Here is a 21,131-nt window from a genome sequence, read left to right as displayed (position 1 = left end):
GCACTCGTTTGAATGCTTTGAGATTTTGGACAAAAACGACACGTTTTATTTTGAAAGGTGACGGTTCTTTTTGCGGCTATTTTTGGCCTTTTATTGCCAAACAATTTTGCACTCTGACCTCCAGTGACATGACACGTCTCAAACGAAAAGGAGAGAATGAGCGGCGTATGACAAACTATTCATTAAACCAGCGCGTGATGTGACGCTTGTAAAAATGACAAGAACGAGTAGCGAGCTCGCTTTGGTTCTGATTTAGTCTCAGAACAGGAAGAGCAGCGAGCGCCAGGTAAAGTCAAACATTTTCCTATTTTAACAATAGGATTAAAAAAAAACATTGCAATGTTGTAGTTTCTCAAAGTATCAATGACTAATATTTTAATAATGAACTGGATAATGTTGTCATCTGCGATGAATACGACAATCGAAATGAAAGTTTGCAGGACATTGATTGTTTTTTTTCTTTTTCCATTTCAATGTATTATTTAAGCAATTCTATTTATTTCCTGCTATAAGTTGCATCCCCCAATTAATTTGCACGCTAAGAAACAAAGGGGGCAAAAACATGCGGGTAGATTTTTCTCATCTAAAATGATACTTAATTTGTAGTATGAATTCATCACAATAAAATATTTCTATCCTGTATGAACATTTAGTTGTCGGGCCGATCAAATCCAGTTTGCATCCCCTCAAAAGAGCAGTGAGATGAAATCGGCAAACTTCCTGTTTGCTAAAAAAGCCTCTTTAATTGTTGCCAGTTTTGAAGGATGCCTTCACTCGTCCTCCTCTTGGTGGCCGCGTGGGTCGGCTCGGTTCGGCCTTCAGCTGATGTCCGGGAAATGATTCACATCATCAACAAGGCCAACACCACGTGGAGGGTGAGGCTCAGCATTTCATATTTCATATTTCAACCGACAAGGGCGATTTTCCTTCTCATTTTTTTTGCTCTGACTTGTGAGCAAATGTTGAGATCTTGGCTGTACGGTGGACGTGAATTCAACTCAGGTGGGATCACGTGTGTACGAAGATGGAGGGCCAACGGGGAGGAGGCCCCGCCCATCCGCCACCCAGAGCAGAAACATTTCAATGACGTCTTTTCAATTTTGTACTCAATTTGGAAATGTTCCATCCAGGCCGGTCCGAACTTTTACAATGTTGACAGCAACTACGTGAAAGGACTTTGCGGCACCATTTTGAACGGACCCAAAGCGCCCAAGGTGTAAGTATAGCTGAGATCACGTGACCGAAAGTCAGCCAATGGGGGTCTTCTTCTCTGCAAAAGTGGACCGCCGTCCTTTTGTCTCCGCTCAGCGTTCACCACGTGGACCAACTGCAACTTCCCGACAGCTTTGACGCTCGCCAACAGTGGCCCAAGTGTCGCACCATCCAGCAGATTCGAGATCAGGGCTCCTGCGGCTCCTGCTGGGTAATCAATAACAACGTGGACGTTCTCGTCATCTTATTTTCAAGGCCAACCGTTTGTATTTTCGCTGACAGGCTTTTGGTGCTGCCGAGGCAATATCCGACAGATTATGCATCCTCAGTGGCGGCAAGATCTCAGTGGAGATTTCAGCCCAAGATCTTTTGTCCTGCTGTGATGAATGCGGGATGGGGTAAGACAAGCCCGCGGCCGCCCACGTGTCCCATCCGGAGAACACGTCAAGTGCTATTTGTCAAATCAAACTCACTGTCGTTGCTCATTTAGTCCACTGGAGGGCGCCCTCAGTGACATTCACGCAATGACGCGCTTCTGTCGAAATGAATAACATTTCTGAAAACAACAATAACAAGAGACTCTCAACTGTAAGCAGGCTCCTCGACTCCAGCTTCTGACATCCCTCACTAGGCCACGCCCCTTAAAGGCACACATCCAGCAATTCCAAAGCCATTGGACGTGGTGAGATTGTGTTTGTGTTTGCAGCTGTTTCGGCGGCTTCCCCTCCGCCGCGTGGCAGTTCTGGCTCAAGCGAGGTCTGGTGACCGGCGGCCTGTACGACTCCAAAGTGGGTACGTAACGTCGCTTCATCCCGGACCCGCTTGACAGGCGGCGTTTGCTCTGCTGACGTCATGGCGACGCGCTTGCGTGCGCGCAGGTTGTCGTCCGTACTCGCTGGCCCCGTGCGAGCATCACGTCAACGGCACTCGTCCGCCGTGCCAGGGCGAGCAGGAAACTCCCAAGTGTACCGAGCGCTGCATCGACGGCTACTCGCCGTCCTACCCCAAAGACAAACACTTTGGTGAGGACTCGAAGCCGCTTGAGGTTTACGCTTGTTGTGAAACGAAACACTTTGCGTCGTTATGACCGTGTTTTACTGCCACCTGGTGGCGGGTCGATTGTGACGCAGCCCAACTGCTCAGCTCAACCACATTGAATACGACCAAAATGAAATCCTCCAAACGAACTGCTATAGTGAAAAATATTTGAACTACATTTAGATAAAGAGTACATAGTCATTTGTTTTCCTGACATGATTGTTTTTGTGTTTGTCTCCGCCTACAGGCCGCCGAGCGTACAGCGTCTCCTCACAACAGGATCAGATCATGAAGGAACTTTTTAGCAACGGGCCTGTTGAAGCCGCCTTCACCGTCTACGCCGATTTTCTACTCTACAAGACCGGTTGGTCTCTTTTATCTTCTCTTATAAGGTTGCCATGGAAATGAAAAAAAATCTGGCAAGAAATTTGACAAGAGTGATTTTTTTGGTTCGCGTTCCTGAAACGTCCTCATATGCCACAAGATGGCGCCAAAGCTATGTATCAAAAACCTTGGGGAAGTTTAGCCGAGTGGCATACATTTTCATCTAAACTCAAAGAACTGTTTGTTTGCTAACATTTGAGTACAAATCTTAATATTCCCATTTAAAACATTTGATTTGAATCATTCAAGTAGTTTTTTGTTTTTCTATATAATCAAACTAAACTGCTAAATGTACTTTTTAGCTCTTTGACTGCCAAAAACGTTTAATAACGTTTAGTAAAATCCAAATGAGGGCTGCCAAAAACGTTAAAAGACGTTAACTATGATTTTGTTTTGTTTTGTTTTTTTTTGGAAACGGGTGGAGGAAAGCCTTGGCCAGCTGTGCTGAAAATATCAAGCAGATCGAGTTAGTAGTTAGTGGCATCATTCATGGGAAAAAAAAAGGTGTCAAATTAACTAGAGTGGATGAAATAATATCGTTTCACAAAAAGCTTGATTTCTCCGTATTTTGGTCCAAAACAGAGCGTTTGGGTGAAACTAACCATTATATATTGTTGATTACTGAAAAACGGAATAAGGTATAAACAAACTTTTTTTTCTGATGAAAGATGAGAGTTCAATCTTTCATTTGTTAGTATGTGTGTTTCTATAGTCCAAACACGAAAAATTCTGTGGACCATGAAAGATCAGTCAAAATGCTTAAATCAGCTGGCACCCGCAGCATCCCTTTTCTGAAAACGGTTGGCAGTCAAAGAGTTAGGAATGAAACTTGTGGCCAAGTGAGCGCAAATTTTTGACTTTTTGTTGCTGCAGGTGTTTACCAACACGTGACAGGGGAGATGCTTGGTGGTCACGCCATTAAATTGTTGGGCTGGGGGGAGGAAAAGGGGACACCTTACTGGCTGGCGGCCAACTCCTGGAACACAGACTGGGGAGATGAAGGTAAGCGCGCCGCTTGCGACGGACACGCTCAATCAGTGGTCCAAATTCTTGTGCTTGTTGTTGTTTGTGCGACTTTTGAAGGTTTTTTCAAGATCAAGCGTGGAAGCGACGAATGCGGCATCGAGTCGGAGGTGGTGGCAGGAATCCCGCTCAACTAGACCCAAACGTTTGGGAATCAACATTACGGTTCAAAGGCAGGCCACGGGAAATTCCACGGAAGCGATCATGACCTTTTTGCTTTCTTTTTACTGTTTGATTGCTTTCAATTGTCACATTTACTTACGATGTTTCTTCTCTACTGAAAATAGTCAAACAAAGCAAGCACATCCTTTAAGCGGTTGTAGCCACCATTTTTGCTTTTGTTTTTATATCTTGATTGTATGAACGCATGACATCATATGATATCACAGGAGAAAATGGAGAACAATTCACAAGTGATGCAAGACAAGTATGATATTATGACAATTCATGGAAAAGCGCTAAACAAAACGTTGTTTCAGTCATGAATTTATTATTGTACAATAAATTGTTGTAAAAATAGACATTTAGTTAAATCTTCTTTGATCTTAATAAAAACTTTGAACATGCAATGGTTGTAGTATGTGTGTAATATCTAAAAGTTCTTGTTAAAAGATTTAAATAGTGTCGAAAGCACTATACGCATGCGCATAATATGTACTGGCTCTTATTGCGGCCATATTTGTAGTTTTTCTCAGTGACACTGATGAGTCCTGTTTGCTCATTCGTCGATTTAAACAAAAGATATATATATATATATATATATATATATATATATATATATATATATATATATATATATCTTTTGTTTAAATCTTTTCGTTTAATTCTAAAAAAAATTGTAGTCCGGAAAAGCAGTGACGTGCCGGTGGTGGTACTTCCTGTTTGGGCGCCATTGTAAATATTTAACGGTCCAGTCGGCTTGTCTGCTGTCTGTTCTCACTTCTCATGTGTCATTAACGTCCAACGCGGGTTTCTAGCCAACGCTAGCTGCCTTTTTAGTTGGTGTATTTTTGTATTTAATCGCTTGTCGACATTGAAGTCAGTCGTCGTCGTCATGCTGTTGTCGCTGCTGGAGCTGTGGACGCACCATTGGCATTGGGAGGGGGTCTCCAGGGCTGACGCCGTCCTTTTGTGCTCTCTCACGGCCGCCCTTTGCTACTTGTGGGGACGCAACAGTCAGGTGACGAGTCGGCCTGATTGATTCATTCATTATTTTTATTTTCATACACTTCCGTATTGGTGTAGCAGTACCAAAAATCCTCAGTCTTCTTTCTACGGGAATTTCAAAAAGAAAGTGATGATAAAAAGTTATTACAAAAATCTCATATCTCTTATGCATTCATTTAAGAAGGTACCCCAAACTAAACTAACTCAAATTTATGAATACATTTGTATATATTTTTAAAAATGAATTGATCTCATAAAACAATTCACCCAAATAAAAGTGAAGTAAAACGAGCAATTTCGCTTATTCAAATAATTAAAAAATTCGCTTCATTTTTTCCAAGCAAACTTGTTGAAAATAATGTCATTTTAAAAATAAATTATTTGACATACACATGTAAAGATGTTTGCCATTTTTAATCTGCAAGTTTACAAATATCTCATTTATTTTAAGTCATGGGTTTATTAAAAACAACGACATATATTATATCAAAGTAACTTCTTTTTTTTTTAACCTTAATATCTATGAATGACCTGACCGTTCTGTTTGTTAAAGTAACTAACCAAGCAACTAACTAACTGTGGCTCTTGAGCACCAAATTTTGCTGTCATTTGTTTGACGGGATGTGTTCAGAACGAGCTCAGGTGTCCATAAAGCAAGATAACGATCATGTGCTGATCATGTACTCATAGCTGATGGTCAGTTTCAATGTTTTTTCCCGCGCTGGTCCTGTCAGAGGCCGTTGCTGGTGTGCGGCGAGAACTTCCGGGACTTCCTGGAGCAGCGCTGTCCGGCGCTGAGCGAGACCTTCAGGCCCACGCCGTGGTGCTGGGGGGGCCGCCTTCAAACCGTGCTGTGTTTCCTCATCAAGTCCAGACCGCACGTCGCTTACCGCAAGTACGGCTCCGCCCCCAAATCGTCTCGCCGTGCTCATGCGTGGGATTGTTGAACTTCACCCAAGACTGAAAGACCCCCCAAATCAAAGTCTTTAATCCTTGTGAACAACATCAGAAAATCAATTTTTTTCTTTTGTGTCTTTTGGTGGCTCATGTGTGCACTTTCATGTCTTTGATGACGGAACCCGATTTGTCCGCCGACAGCGAGCGCATCCGCACGGCCGACGGTGGTCAGATCTCGCTGGACTGGGCGGACAACGACGGCAGCTCGGCCTACCCGCAAGCGTCCACGCGGCCCACCGTCCTCATCCTGCCGGGCTTGACGGGCAACAGCCGGCAGTCTTACGTGCTGCACGCCGTCCGGCAGGCCGCCCGCCACGGCTACAGGTCCGCCCACAAATGCCACGTCCAGTGAACAACTTCAGAATAGATCTCAAATGTGCTGCTGCTCTTCCAGATGTGTGGTCTTCAACAACAGAGGCTTCGGAGGGGAAGAGTTGCTGGTAAGTCCTCAGGAAGTCACATTTGAACCTCAACCCCAAACTAACCCCAAACCTCAAAATAGGGACACCTTGACTTGCAATTCACTTTTATTTTGGGAATGACGTTTTCATTTGAAGGGAAATTCATATTTGATATATATTACGTATATTTATTTTTATAGATTTTGTAATCTTATTAAAGTAGAGAAAAAAGTTGTACTTTTACAAGAAAGGTCGGACCTCATTTTAAAAATGAAAGTAATAAGGAAGTAATAATAAAGTGGCTGTTACAAGAATGCAGTTTTTGTTGTTTTTTTACTTTTCAAAATTTTTGTAATGTTAATAAAATGAGCGTCTGAGAAAACAGTTGACATATTTTGAAAATAGAATTATTTTTAGGGTTATAATATGTATATAGGGTTAGAATTCATTAATTAATTTAAAATTATTATTATTAAATTTATTAGTTTTTAATTGATTTTCAAAATATTTTTTACCAAAAATAATGTTGTAAATATTTTGAAAATGCAGGGAAAAAAGTTGTAATATTACAAGTCTCAAGTCACAATTTGACTGTTATAGAATAAAGTAAAAAAAAAAAAAAAGAAGAAGAAAATAAGTCTTTATTATTAATTATTTTTAAAAAGTGTCATTTAAAATGACAACTTTACTCAACAAATCTCTTTTTTTTCTTTGCAATGTGACGGTAATCGTGTGATTGGAATGTTTGTTCGTCTGCTGCAACAAAAAGACCCAACGAGAGCAATTTTCCCTTCAGACGCCGCTGACTTTCTGCGCCGCCAACACGTCCGATCTGGAGCTGGTGGTCCAACATGTGAAGAGCCGCTACCCAAAAGCCCCCGTTTTTGGCGTGGGCGTCTCATTAGGAGGGTGAGTGTCCTCCCCCGACTCGCCTTTCCCTCGCTGGCCTGGCAATCAAAGCAGCAAAGCGGTGTTGTGCACGTGCAGCATGTTGCTGCTGAACTACTTGGGCCGCAAGGGCGGCGAGTCGGGCTTGGTGGCGGGCCTGACCGTCTCCGTCCCCTGGGACGCGCTCAAGTCGGCGCAAAGCATGGAGGAAGCGCTCAACTGGCTGATCTTCAACAAGCACCTCACGCGAGGACTCTGCGGCGCCGTCCTCAGGTCGGCTCCACCCGCGGGGGTCACGCCTTCGCTTGCGGTTTGTCGGAAGGGAAACTGAGCAAAAGGGCCTGTTTGTGTTGCAGGCACAAAAAGATGCTGGAGAAAGTGGTGGACATCGACCACGTCCTCAAGGTACGCCTCTCGGACCACACTTGCAAAAACGTCTTTTATTTACAGCAAAAAAAAAAGTTGTACAAGAAATGAAAAATTCCGTTTGAAGAGGAAAGAAAGTCGTGACCAATCCCAAGGTGTCACAACAGCAATCGTATTTTTTGCATCAGGCGCGCAGCATCCGAGAATTTGACGAGCGTTTCACGGCGCCGCTGTTTGGCTACGATTCGTGCACGGAGTACTACCGCCACGCCAGCCCCGACTGGAAGCTGCCGCGGACCAGCGTGCCCGTCCTGTGCCTCAACGCCGCCGACGACCCCTTCTCACCGCAACACGGTCTGTTATGCAATCATTTTTTTAACATCACAATTATTTGGGTCAATATTGTAATCATGATTATGAATCACAATTATTCAATTTCTTAGACATAACGTATGTATTTTTTATTAGAGTTTACATCTTTTTTTTTATCGTTTCTTTTGCGTGTAATTCCACTCTCATCCACTAGATGGTGGTACACTATTATATCTGACTGTAAATCTGAAAGAGTGAAAACAGGAAGTATTTCAAGCTCATCTTAGTTTTTGCTGATGATCGGATCATGTGAAATCCTCTTCGATCCAAATGTAAATGTTGCTGAATTTAATGCTAGAGGTTGAAAGTGGATGAATTCTGCAAGCTTGGCGAGGTGCGTCTTTTCTACCAAGACGTTTGTTGTGTGTGTGCCAGCCTTCCCGCTGAGCGCGGCCAAGCAGCTGGCCAACGTGGCGCTGGTGGTGACGCGGCACGGCGGCCACATCGCCTTCCTGGAGGGTTTGTTCCCGCGCGCCGCCGGCTACATGGAGCGCGTCGTCAGCCAGTTTGTCCGAGCCGTCTTGGAACACCCGCAGGACGTGCGCAAGGCTTGCGGTCTCGCCCGCAGTTGAGTGCACGCGCACGCGCACGCGCACACGCACGCGCACACGCACGCGCACACGCACGCTTTGTTTTTGGTCTGAGAGCAAAAACTTCACTTCAGATGCCCAACTACCTCGTAGGCTTGCTGTCCAACGCTATGACATCATCATTTTCATGAACCGTCCCACTTGCAAATTCAACCCCCAAAAAAGAACAAATCCTCGCAATGTCTATTTTCTGTTGTTCCCCTAAATTAAATGAATTCAAAATGGCTGCTATCCTTTGATTTGTTTTTCAGTTTTGAAAGTGAGACTCCACATGTGCAGGGTCGTGTGACTTCCGCGAGAGTCGTGTCCAGGCCATATCGCAAATATGGGGTTGTCGTGGCAACGGCAGACTTTGCATTTATGGCCGTGTCAAAGGGTTCGACGGGAAATGAAAATGTCAATTTCCAACAGCTCAGGTCTTTAAGATTATTATGAGCGTAGGAATTGGCAGTACACTTTTTATAAAGTATTTGATGTACTTTTTAGATAAGAATTCTGTTGGTCTTTAATAATAATATTTAAAAAAAAGTCAAAAGACATGAGTTGGTCATTTCCTTGCTAGGTTGCGCAATCACATCTCGAGTGTGATTTCATCATCGCTTCAGAAGTTGTCTACAGCAAGTAACACATTTCATGTCACCCCTGAATGTTAAAAAAAAAAAAAGTCTAACCTTCTTACCCGGGAGGCCTTTAATCTGCTTGCAGGTCGACAGTGTCGCTGATTAACCACGGCGACCAATCAATAATTAACCTCAAAGTGGCGATAAAAGGGCCCACGCCCTCGGTCACAACGCTAAAACGACTTTAGCCTCATTTAGATACCTTTGACGACTGCGCCGCCTGCAAAAAAAATGTGTGCAAGTAGCCCGTGTTGCGTTCAAGAAGATTTTCGCGTGGGGAAAATTCTGCTTCCTGAATTGTCTTTTGAGCACATTTTCAATCTTGTTCTCATCCCAAATGAAGGTACAAACGCGCTCAAAGCACCAACAGTCATTTGAGCGGAGTTGACGGCAGCCACTGTACGTTTATTTTTTGGCTCCCACGTCACTCACCTGGACTGGCCCCGCCTTTTTAAAGCCACACACACTCAAAAGTCAGAGAAGATTTTGTGTGGAACGAGCGAGACGACGGCTTGCACATGAATTGTCTTGTCATGGATTTTCGTCCGTTTGGTCAATGTGGCGATTGGCAGAAGGATCGACGGTACGAATATTTGCTGGCTGCAGGCCCTCGCATCTCGCAAATACATTTTCACCGCCATCTTCTGCTTCTTCCCCCGCCTCCTCTTTGTCTTTCCCCCACCTGGAGCGAGTGGGCGGAGCGTCAGCGGACTCCGGAGCAGCTGCTGAGATTGACAGGCAAAGAAAAACGACGGCGGCAGAAGAAGGCGAGTCGAGAGCGAGCAAAGTTGAAAGTCCGGCCCGACATTTTGCGGCCATCGCAAACCCATGCGGGCTGGGTGAGGCCCTCGTCCCAGCGTCCTGACTGCCAGCCCAGCGGCCGTGCAAGCCTGCAGGTGAGTCACTTGACGCTCGCTTCCTTCTGCAACCTTTTTTTCCTCATCGGCATTTTGTCATAAAAAAAAAAAAACACTTCCAATCTCCTGTAGATTGATAAAGATGAATTCTTATTTTTGGGGGAAAAAAGATTTCTTCTTGATTTTCAAAAATTGCAGCATGCTTAGTCAGCACAGATGAAGTCGCGCAAAAGTAACAAACCAAAAGTATAAAATGCAATAATAGCAAACATGCAAATAAGCAGTACGGAGACCCTGAAGTGACATTGGGGGGAAATTGCTGAATTGAAATCAAATTTAAAAAATTCTAGTCTGAACGAGAAACTGGATGAGAAAGTTTCTCATCCTAAACAGAATAAATTTCATTAAAAAAAAAAATCCTTTCTACCCACGACGCGTGTAGTTACCAAAAATCAAATCTAATAAATGAAACTCATTCAAATGTAATTAGAAGTTTCTTGCCAATTTTTTTGCTTTCATCGCATTCAGTCAAATTGACCCACTGCATCTTTAGGCATCAAAAGAAATACCAAATGGAAAAAAATGAACGCAAACAAATATGTACAAAAATGTATTTAGTAAAAAGAAGTACAAGTTTGGTTGTACTTTTTGCCTTAAATTAACATGCGTGACATGAATGCAATCCGGCGTCCAAAAGTGACGAAAATGCAGTCGGCGTGGATCGATGCCCTCCTTCGTCTTTTCTCTTTTCTTGTCGATGACGAGCCTCTCAAAATGCGCTTTCCAAGTTGAAACCATCTGCTTCCATGTGTCACGCTGTGCGTGTTAATATGATGATCGTAAAAGACGCTGGGGTCACTTTGACTTCCAGGCGTGTGATTTCAAAAGTCAAAAGCTCTTAAGAGTCTTTATCTTGTCGGCGCGTCTTGAAAATCAAAAGTGCTTCCGTGCTGTGAACATGTCGGACGTTGAAGCCGGCGAGGGCGAGACGCCGGTCGGCAAACGCTCGTCTTTGCATTTCTGCGTCCTCACGCAGAATCCGACATTTTCAGATGCGTGCGTACTTATCGCGTGCCCACATTTTTGCTACGTGTGTTATACTGCCCCCAGTTGGTCACGGTGTGCACACTGGAAGGAGCGACACTCTATCCATTGAATTGAGGCTTCTATTTTTACGAATTTCTTTCTTTCCATTCTTGATGTGAATGGGGAAGCAGATTGCAAAATGATCGCGCCAGCTTTTGTGCCTCGCAAGCGGCAGGAAAGAAAGAGCAGCTCATTAGCCGCGCTGGGCAGGAAGCGTCGGCGTTCCCCGCGATGCCCCCTGCTGGCCGGCGTGCATTATTCAGCGCGGCCCCCGCGGGGCGCCCCGATGGAGCCCGGGGTGTTTTCATTGTGCGACTTGCTGGTGCAGGGATGGACGAGCAAGTGGAGGAGCTCAAGCGGCAGCTGGAGAAGCAAAAGATCATCAACGGCGAGCTGCAAAGGCAAAATCAACACTTGGGTGGGTGCAACGAAGACATCAATGCACAACAACTGCACAACAATTTCTTAGAGTTTTTAAACATGACATTTTTCTTTTTCAAAATATCTTTACAATCATATATTATGCTAATGTAATTGTCATTTTCTAATATTCGGAATTTGTTTTATTTCTCAAACTTGTCATACTTTCTAAATTTGGTAACTTAAATTTGCTTCTATTTTCAAAATGATAACATTTTGAATGTTTTGTAATTTATAGTCTATAAATTTAGCCCCTAACCCTAAACTTAATTATTTATTTATTTTTTTACTTTTTTTACTGCTTGTACTGTAATCATTAAATTTATTAAATATGATGATATATACTTAAACTATAATTTTTACCTTTACAAATCTAATTTTAAACGTTTTTATTTTGAAACTCTTTAATTGGTTTATTTTTGCACTTTTTAAATTGTTTTTTTTTTCTATTAATATTAATTGTTTCTTTGGTTGAAATTAGAATTTCAAATTTTAGATGGTTTGATTTTTAAATCAAATTTTATTCTGGAACCTTTTATTTGAATATTTTTCTTCTTTTTCATTTTATTTATGTTTTCAGAGAATTTATTCATTATTTAGTTGCTGCTATCTAACTGTGTTTGATTTTTAATGATTCTATTCGATTTTTTTGTAAAATTGTAAATGCTTTCAAATTTTCATATTTTTCATTTCATTTAAAAAATACATTTTTTGCTCTATTTATTAAAAAAAAGCTACTTTTTACCTCATTTTTCAAATTCTTATCTTTCTAACCATTGACATGTTTTTTTTCTTTTTTGCTCTCAGAGGAACGTCTGCACGAGAAAGAGAAACTCCTGCAGGAGCTTCACGCTCAATACCAGCACTTCGGTAAGCCGCGTCACGCGTCAACCCCGAAGAAGTCGCGGCTAACTCTCGCCAAACCCTGTCAGAGTTTCCGCCTCCGAGCGGCACCGAGATCGAACCCCAGTTCAGGAAGAGTCGCGCGGCCGTCATCGCGCCCGAGCCCATCCCGGAGACGCTCGACATCAGGAAGTCCCGAGTCAAGAAAACGGACAGGTCAGCCTGAAATCCAAATGCTTCATGTTTTTTTTGTTTTTTTTCCCGTGACTTGCGAAGCGAGGATGTCGTTTGTCAGCCATGTTGTTGTGATGTCGTCCCGTCCAGCGAGACGGACGTGATCGTGAAAGCCATCCAGAAGAACGACTTCCTGAGCCGTCTGGACGACGAGCAAATCACAATGATGGTGGACCTGCTGGAGACGTTGAGCGTCAGCCGCGGCGGCGAGGTCATCAAGGAAGGCACGGAAGGGGACAGCATGTACATCGTGGCAGGTGCGTGCGCGCGTGCGTGCGTGACGATTCGCACAGCAATGCACATGACGCCGACGCATCTTTCCTTCCTCCTTTCAGCCGGCGAGCTGCAGGTCAGCCAAGCGGGCCGCGACCTCCGAACCCTGAGCAGCGGCGACGTCTTTGGGGAGTTGGCCATCTTGTACAACTGCAAACGGACGGCCACGGTCAAAGGTCAGCGCCGGCACGTGCCGAATGGCGAATGGCTCCGTCCGTCCGGCACAAACCCGCCTTTTGCTCCCCGCGGGCTTGTGCTGACGACGTCACTTAAAGTGGCGGCTACGCGTCATATTGACGCTCAGCGGCCACATCATTAGGTACACCAGCGCCAGCCGGTGCCATCCAAAACTAAAAATAGCAACGATTTAGCTCATTTCAACAAAACCAAAACAGAATACATACAAAAAATATATCCTCCATTTTTTGGTCTGTTTTTGTAAGTTTAAAAATGTAGCTTTCTACTAACTGCTATTTTGTTTTCTAAATATAATGTGTAAATGCATGGAAATATCTCTACTCAAAAAGAATCAACTCTATTTGGCCTTTGCATACTTGCAGTTCGGCGCACACGGTTTCGCATATTTATTTAGTTTTTTATATGCCCTTTAAAAAATAAGGTTCTTCGTAAAAAGAAAAAAAGAAATGAATACTTGTGCCTTGAGATACAAGTGCCCTGAATGACAAGTTTCCCACTGTAGTCCCTTAAGATAAGAGCAAAAAATTTGAGATACAAGTGTACTCCCGACATCCCACCACTAGATGGCGCCAGTAAGCATCAGCATATTCAGCTTTCCTTGCAGTGGAAAGACCGCACCAGTTGGCGGCACGAATGCACCATTAATGAACACCACAGAAGAAGAAGAAGGAAAGACAAAACATTAGGTACACTTGTGCTTGGTTCCACAGTTGCAGGTTATGTGGCGGCGAGCAAATTTAATTTCAATCAAAGAATGTTGACTGAGATTCGTCTTTTTGGAGTTTTGTGGCGTGTCTTTCAAAAGGGAAAGAGGATTTGCCGTCGATGCCATAGCCGAGTGAGCCGGCCGGTGTGCCTAATGTTGTGGCCAGTCACTTGATTGGCACAGTGAACAGGAAGTCGCATTATTTAGCGTTCCCGCCTTTGACATTTGTCTTCATTGCGCTGATGTCTTTATTTTGGCCCTTCATCGATCAATGCGGGGCGACGGGGCCACTCAGAAAAGCAGCAAAGGGCAATAAAAAAAGGGACCTTGTGGCGTTGTTTGTTGTTGCGTGCAGCAAAGACGGAAGTGCGTCTGTGGTGCATGGCGAGACAGACGTACAGGACCATCATCACCAACAAGTCCAAGAAGAAGCGAGAGCAGCTCATGGGGTTCTTGAAAACGTGCGTCGACCGCCTCGCGCGCGTGCGTGCGATCAGTGCTCATTTCAAAGTTTTTTTTTTGAAGGTCTCGGACTTTGAAGGACCTGAATGATGTCCAGTTGTCCAAAATCATTGACTCTATGGAGGAGGTACTCCACAAATAACACAAAATACTTTCACTCATGAAGAAGTCATAAGTAGGTCAGAAAAGAAAAGAAATCCGTCACAAAATGAAAGCCAATTTGATTTTGTTGCGGTTTGAGTGCAGGTCAAGTATCAGAACAAAGACGTCATCGTCCGAGAGGGCGCGGAAGCCAACACCTTCTACATCATTTTGAAAGGCGAGGTAATGTCCTGCCGTGACCTTTGACACCTTGTGGAGCGTGCGTTACAGGTGTGTGTGTTTTGGCGGCCGTCAGGTGCTGGTGACCAAAAACGTCAACGGGCTTCAGAAGCAAATTCGCCGGATGGGGAAAGGCGAGCATTTCGGCGAGCAGGCCCTCATACGGTAACCGTGGCGACGTCGTTACTCGAGAACGACCTCCATTTAGAAGAAAACAAAGTACCATTTGATTGGAAGGACAAAAAAAACGTGATCGACATTTTGTCAACCAATTGCTGCCGTTTTGTGTGCGTTGTCTGCAAATTTGCATATCGTCGGCACGCTGACGTCGCCGTGGAAACGGAGACGCTTTGCTTTTGCTTTTCCATACCGATGACTAAGAATCCATCCGTAACGTGTGATTGCAGCGAAGTGTTGCGAACGGCCACCTGCACCGCCGACGGACCCGTCACCTGCTTCTCCATCGACAAGGAGTAAGTCCAGACGGGGGCCTGCAACGCATCCTCCCGCCGTAAACCGGGGGGGGGGGGGGCGGGGTCACTGGCCATATTATAATCAAATGCTGCCTTGACATACAAGTGACCCGATGTAGGAATTTCTGTCAAATTAAACAAGGAGCCAAGGCATTGCTAGCTTAATGCTAATGCTAATGCTGTTGTGGTTCTTTACGCAACTGATTGAACATAAACAGTTCAGCCACAACATGTCGAAAGAAAACATAACAGTCATACAGTCTTTCTCCTCCGCATAGAACGACTAACATTAGTGCCGTACTGATGAGTTTCTGAAAGTTTTGAGTTGTAACTCAAGGCAGTGCTAGGCTGGCCTTTCCGTGATCGATGAATGACGTCCAAATGTTTGTTCGTTGACCTTCTTTGTTGTCCTTCAAGAGTGTTCGAGGAGACGATCCCCGTCGAGCACTTGGAGCTCTTTGATGAGTATGCGCATCTTCTTTATCCTCCATCCTTGTTAAGAACCCTCAATTTGACACCTCCTCCTTCATTGTCAGCTCCAAGATGCTGCAGGAGGCGCGCGCTCCAGAAAAGTCCAGGTGAGAGCAAAAAGGCCTTTTGGGCTCCAATGCGGATTTTGTGATCTTGTTGGCTTTTGATGACGTGCTGTCGTTTGCGTACGGCAGCATCAACTCCACTCTGAGGTTTCAGGACCTGGTCCCGGTCTTGTACCAGGAGGGCCGCCACCAAGGGGACCCCGTCACCCTCGGAGTCGGAGGCTTCGGCCGCGTGGAACTGGTGAGCGCTCGCCCGACCGCCCGACCGACCGACCGACCGACCGACCGCCTCGGATGTTCCGTTGCCGTGTTTCTGAAGTTTTGCCGTTTGTTTGTGAAGATGACCACGTTGAAGCACGCCAAGTATTACGCCGTCAAGCGAGTCAGCAAGAAGCACATCGTTGCCAAGCGGCAGGAGGAGCACATGTTGTTCGAGAAGAAGATCCTCAAGGCCATCCAGTGCGACTTCATTGTCAGGTCGACGCAAACAACAACACAACGTGCATCCACGCGTGTTGGCAAATGACAAGCGTCCAACTGACAACGTGCCGTTAGCTGAAAATGCATCATTCTTTTGGATGGTCCACTGACTTGTTAGAACGCCTCGTTGTTGGCCAAAATTGAGAAAGGCAGAAGCAAACTAAGTCCGACTTGACCGTCTCAGGGATCCGCGCCAGTGTGGCTGCTTGGAGCGCCTCGTTGTTGGCCTTGAGTGCATGCAGCTCACAATGAGAAAAATGGAAGCACCAGGAGGGGAGGGAAAAGCGTGTGAACTGGAGCTCCAGGCTGGCGCGGTCACTTTAGAGCGCCTCGTTGTCAGCCGTGAGTGTGCGCACGTCACTGAGAGAAGGCTGAAGGATTTTTCATTTTTCTTTTTGAAATCTGACAGCCAGCGTGCGGACAGAAGCTTCAGGCTGGCATGGCGGCTTTAGAGCGCCTCGTTGTTGTAAACTTGTCCAATTGAAATTCAGTGAATTAAAGTGAGAGAGAGGAGATGTTTTCCTCCCCCCAAGATTTGGAAGCCTCATTTTAAATATCTGACCCCTTTTTTTTTTTTTTATTTGTCATTCATATCCGTTTCTTTTGACATTTCTAGTAACCAAATTCAAGTGTGCTGTGTTGAAATGTCGTCGTCTTGTTTTGTGCAGACTTCATGGTGCCTTCAAAGACACTCGTTACATCTACATGGTGATGGAGTTTTGCGGCGGCGGCGAAATCTGGACCAAACTCAAAGAAGCGTGAGTGGCAGCAAACACGCAGGAAAGAACCTCCAGATGGCGTGAGAGGGGGGAACCCCCCCCCCCCCCACACACACACACACACACACATTTGTGTTTTCCTCGTGTGCGAAGGGGCCGTTTTGACGAGCAGATGTGTGTGTTCTGCACGTCGTGCGTGGTGGAGGCGTACGCTTACCTGCACAAGAAGAGCATCATGTACCGAGACCTCAAACCCGAGAACCTGATGTTGGACGGACGCGGATACGTCAAGCTGGTGACGACTCGGACAAAATGTTTTGCTCCGCTTCACCTTTGCGTGCTTGACCTTGTCGATGGCGCGCAGGTGGACTTTGGTTTTGCCAGAGAGTTGGTGCGTGGCGAGAAGACGTACTCCTTCGTGGGCACGCCCGAGTACATGGCCCCCGAGATCATCAAGAACCAGGGCCACGACTTTGCGGTGGACTTCTGGTCGCTCGGCATCCTCATCTACGAGCTGCTGGTGGGAAGGTACACTTTCTTTTAATTTACTTTGCATTGATATTTATTAAACATCAACCAAAACCTTGAACCTAACCTCCTTTAAACATGGCCAAAATATTTCCTTTATAATATGTAAATCATATTTATTATTCAATAAATATTAAAATATTATTTATTTATTTATATACACTTAACTTATTTTTAATACGGCCACAATATTTCCTTTAAATAATAAAAACTCTCCATTTTATTATTTCAACCAGTTGGTAGCATAATTAGATTTAAAATTTACAGCATACACATCTTAATGAGAGAGTATTTATAATTATACACCGCAAAAAAATGGCAATCAAAAATAACAGCAATAGTAATAATAATATTGTTTTTAAAAATAAGCACAATTTAAAAACAAAAGTTGAATAATTAATGAATTAAAACAATTTATCCAGATAAAAACAAACATGATTTAAAATAGAACATTAAATGCTACTAACATATAATAATAATAATAATAACGTCCTAACCATTATATGGATTCAATGTATTTGTGGTGCCCCGACCGACCACAAGATGGCGGCAAAGGAACATTTGTATTTGTTCACGCTGCTTGTTTGGGTCCGCTTTTTGTCCATTTGCCGGAACCATCCAGCCCGCCCTTCTCCAGCTCGGAGCCGCAGAAGATTTACGCCAAGATCCTGGACGGCGTGCTGACGTATCCGCCCTACCTGAGCGAAGCGGCCAAGTCCATCATCAGCAAGCTGTGCCGGTACGAGCGACAGGACAATTTTGCCGGCAAAATGACATTGCTGGACGTGTTGATGTTGTTGTTGTTGCAGACCGCGGCCCGGTCAGAGGTTAGGAAACACCAAGAACGGCATCAAAGATGTGCGACATCACAGGTAAGCGCGCCCACAAATCCGTCACGTGCTCATCGTGTTCAAAAAAACAAAAAAGCATTTAGCGGTTTTGAAGGCAGCGTCGCCGCTTCTGAATCTTTTCAATTTGTCAGCTGACTTTCGCTTCCGTTCAGTCAAAATTCTGCTTTGACTTGGAAAAACGAAACCGCAAACACAATTACAGCTTGCGTGTTGAAAACCAGCACAGGACTGCTTGGAAGTCTGCTAGCTTCATGCTAACACATAATGTGAAATGACATCGACGGGCTAATGAATAGCATGTGAGTCATAATGCAGATGTTTTTGCGGGCTTCCTAATCTCACTGGAAGTGCAAAATTGAAATGCCTTCTTGGACGAGTTGATTGCAAACACAAACGTGAGCGCTCGCGTGTTTGTGCCCGCGTGTTTGTGCCCGCAGGTGGTTCAGCAACATGAACTGGCACAAGCTGCGCATGGCTCAGCTGGACGCGCCCACCGTCCGCCTCGTACGCAAGGCCAGTTCATCAAAACGCCCGCCGGCTTATTTGACGCGCTTTTTGCGTCTTCTTTTTCATTCCTATTTTTTTGTTTCCATGCGTTCAGGGTCCGAGCTACATCAATTTCGACCGCTTTCCTCAAGACCAGACCAAAGCGGAGGAGGAGTTCTCAGGTTGGGACCGAGACTTCTAAGCTGCAAAGGGACCCGCGCGCGTCCAAGATGGCCTCCAAATACGATGTCTTGTCCAGCTCAGGAAAAGGCCCGAGACGGCGTGACCTCAAAACGGCTCCCAACGTTTTCTCCTCTTGAAAATGTAGAAGCCTAAACTCTGTGGGGTGCCTTGAGGAGGTACAAGCCATCCCAAAACCACTACGAAGCTTTTGGGAAAGTCCGCTTAGCTTCATGCTAACAAACCAGCAAAACGCCAAAGGAGGGCGAGCAGTTCCAGTCTGCTTCTCTGACTTCACAATTTCATCTCTCCAAATGCAGCTGCCTTTACGTGAACATATGTTGCCATCAACGCAAATCATTTTGAACTTGCATTCTTATTATGAACACTTGCGAGCATGCGTACTTCATCCTGAAAAAAAAAAACCTGCAAATGCTGCTGCTACTACTCGGCCTGAAATATTTTGTATATACGTTCGCAAGTCTAAGTTAAACATTTTAGCGTTAAAATGAAGATGAAAAAAATTCCGTGAAGACATTTTTTGTTGCTAATCTATTCTGAGAAACAGACGTGACACTTTGAATAATGCAAAAATCATTTCCTGTGTGTTGAAATCAATGTGTCTTTTTTTACATTTTGTTTTTGTGCTGACGAAAATGAGAAAATCCTTCACAATGCGAGTTTGCCTTCTCGTTCCAAATGACTGCTGGAATCTTCCGCTTGTGGCTTTTCTATTGTTTGTTGTCCTACAAAGTATTTTCATCGCCTTTGCATAATTCATGAAGACATTTGAAGTAAAACGTAAACAAACCTTATTCTTTGACTCAGCGCTGTATTTTTTTTTAAATGATAAGTTTCATTAAATGTTTCATTTTATTTAATGGAATGTCATTGAAATCTTGTTCCTTGAATGTTATCCTTTAAGATTGATTTAAGATTTTTGATTTATTTTTTATCCTATTTTTTAATTGTAATAAAATATATATATATATATATTATGTTATTCTAATTTTTGATATATTTTTTTAATTTAAATTTCAAATAAAAAATGTATTTAAATTTATAATTTGATGTAATTAAAAAATATATATGTTTTATTAAAATGTGTGAGGGAAGTTCATTTGCCACTGCCGGCTGCTGCGTTGTCATTTTCTCTGCCATTACCTGACAAGACACCTCGTCGAGCAGCTTGTAGCCGAAAGGGATTGAAATGTCTTTTCAGATGCAATTTTTGTGAGGTCAAAATCGCTTCTTTTTTTTTGAACCCACTTAAAGGTTTCTGTATAGGTTGTATTCAAAGATGTGACGTCACCCTTCGCCCCTGTCGCCCTTCAAGCGATCCTTTAGAGGTGTCACTTGTTACGCATGCGCGCGCAATCAACGAAATGCTCGACTTCGCATCTTGTGCGGTCAAGTCTGTTCCTGTTCGTTGTTTTTACGTCTCTGAACGGATTTGCTCGCGGACGTTCGCTGTAAGAAACGTCATGGCGTGGATTTATTTCAAGTCTTTCTACGAATTTGGTGACGCAAACGTTGACAGCGTTGCTGTTCAGTGGAGTTGCCTCGAACCCTGCAGGTGTGGTGGCGCGGCGGCCGCACACGCACTTTTGGTGTCCTGACCTCAATTGAACCCATGCATCAAGACCGGCTGGCTCGCCGAACCAGGTTCGTCGAATTTGTGTCCAAGTGGCAAGTAATTGCAATAATGTACACAACGTCGATCTGACGTTTCGTTTGCTAAAATGATAGCGCGTCGAACCCGCGTCCACGCTTGATCGGACCGAACCGAAGCATATCAAGTGCAGCCAAATTGTTTTAAACTGCGGTGATGAAAAGAATTGATTTGATCATTTATTTATCCCTGAAAAGTCAGATAATGTCGATGTCCTGTGAATAAAGTTTCTTTAAACTTTAATTGCAATCTGTTTTATTTTTTCAGTCATTTTACTTTACATGATATACAATATTGCTGAAATTAAGGGCTATTATTTATAATAAAGCCTATTAATTAAAATGATGTCTAACTTTAAGGCTTTTAATGTGTACAATAAAAGCTACTAATTTCCACTGAAAATAACATTTTGAAAATGTTTATGTGTATCTTTAAGAAATCAGCAGTTAGATTCGATACAGCATCCTAACAACAGAATGACAAATACTGTATGCTTAACATGACTTGTTTTGATTTGTTTACTTTCATATCATAAGATTTAAAATAAAATGTAGAATGAAATCGAATTCCACTGAAAATAACATTTATACATTTTAAATGAAAATCTTTTAAAAATGTAAATGTTAGAACTTCCTAAAATAGAATGACGACAATGACTTGTTTTGATTTGCATTGACTTTCATATCAGATAAAAAAATAAAATAAAACTGCTTTGGTCATTTAACGCTTTTGATGTCTTACTAAACTGAATTTAGAATACTCCAAAATCAACATTTGAACAATTGAAG

General features: G+C 43.7%; 1 pseudogene across 1 annotated transcript; it reads left to right on the top strand.

Moving 5' to 3' along the window:
• The first annotated feature begins 122 nt into the window (after nt 1–122).
• On the top strand, nt 123–19,765 carry LOC144039779 (uncharacterized; annotated as a pseudogene). The gene is made up of 43 exons (XR_013289528.1): nt 123–286; nt 756–875; nt 1,131–1,216; nt 1,309–1,423; nt 1,495–1,610; nt 1,919–2,004; nt 2,091–2,234; nt 2,498–2,614; nt 3,508–3,636; nt 3,718–3,784; nt 4,558–4,837; nt 5,559–5,719; nt 5,923–6,105; nt 6,176–6,221; nt 6,979–7,091; nt 7,170–7,343; nt 7,427–7,475; nt 7,625–7,790; nt 8,184–8,375; nt 8,650–8,657; nt 9,413–9,914; nt 10,816–10,873; nt 11,290–11,379; nt 12,189–12,251; nt 12,314–12,440; nt 12,549–12,715; nt 12,794–12,907; nt 13,991–14,096; nt 14,161–14,224; nt 14,344–14,421; nt 14,495–14,583; nt 14,826–14,891; nt 15,309–15,356; nt 15,428–15,469; nt 15,557–15,668; nt 15,768–15,904; nt 16,576–16,665; nt 16,780–16,921; nt 16,991–17,154; nt 17,777–17,893; nt 17,964–18,026; nt 18,443–18,518; nt 18,607–19,765. The product of XR_013289528.1 is annotated as an uncharacterized LOC144039779 (transcript).
• Nucleotides 19,766–21,131: the final 1,366 nt, after the last annotated feature.

The sequence above is a fragment of the Vanacampus margaritifer genome, chromosome 19 (assembly GCF_051991255.1).
Source record: "Vanacampus margaritifer isolate UIUO_Vmar chromosome 19, RoL_Vmar_1.0, whole genome shotgun sequence".
NCBI classification, from domain to species: Eukaryota; Metazoa; Chordata; class Actinopteri; order Syngnathiformes; family Syngnathidae; genus Vanacampus; species Vanacampus margaritifer.
The sequence above is the reverse complement of the archived record's forward strand: the minus strand, read 5'-3'. Positions and strand labels throughout refer to the sequence as shown.